The 684-nt window shown below is 33.2% G+C and overlaps 1 non-coding gene across 1 annotated transcript; it reads left to right on the top strand.

The window, feature by feature from the left end:
- The first annotated feature begins 378 nt into the window (after positions 1-378).
- On the top strand, positions 379-466 carry TRNAS-GCU (transfer RNA serine (anticodon GCU)). Its single transcript has one exon. It is a non-coding gene; the product is annotated as a tRNA-Ser (tRNA).
- Positions 467-684: the final 218 nt, after the last annotated feature.

A 684-nucleotide genomic window follows, 5' to 3' on the forward strand; every position in this document is an offset into this window, starting at 1 on the left:
GTCAGGTCTACTTACTTTATGCTTCTTTCCAATTTTATGGTGGATTTGATAAGAACCCTTTTTGCTTTCTTGATAAATAATCGACAAAAAGCATTTTTTTATATAACCTGCTTGTTTTATTATAATTATAACAAGTCCTATATTGAAATGCCCGCTAAAGAGAAAATCTATTTGATTGTCTCTCGGCCAATATCGATTTTTAGAAAGAAAAAACAAGAATTTTCTTCTTTTTTTATTAACATTAAGAAAAAAGAATATAATTAAAATGGAATTGGCAATATAATTTTTATAGACTTTTGAAAAAAGGGGGTTTTTTGCAACCGTTATTTCTTATTTCTTGCCTATATCATATCACGGAAACCTTTCGCTTTGGAACGTGGAGAGATGGCTGAGTGGACTAAAGCGGCGGATTGCTAATCCGTTGTACAATTTTTTTGTACCGAGGGTTCGAATCCCTCTCTTTCCGCTCCCTTGGATCATTTGGGACTTTCGAATTGGAAAGAATTCTGACCCCCGGATTTTCTCATAGATAAATGTACGAAACAAATCCAATAAGAAAAAAAACTGAATTTTTACTCCTCGCGTCCAGGATTCCGTCCTGGGTCATTAGATAAGAATCCAAAGATAAAGAGTGAAACAAAGAATATCACTACTGTATAAACAAAAAGTTTGAGAGTAAGCATT

This window comes from Aegilops tauschii, chromosome 6, assembly GCF_002575655.3.
Source record: "Aegilops tauschii subsp. strangulata cultivar AL8/78 chromosome 6, Aet v6.0, whole genome shotgun sequence".
Taxonomy (NCBI): domain Eukaryota; kingdom Viridiplantae; phylum Streptophyta; class Magnoliopsida; order Poales; family Poaceae; genus Aegilops; species Aegilops tauschii.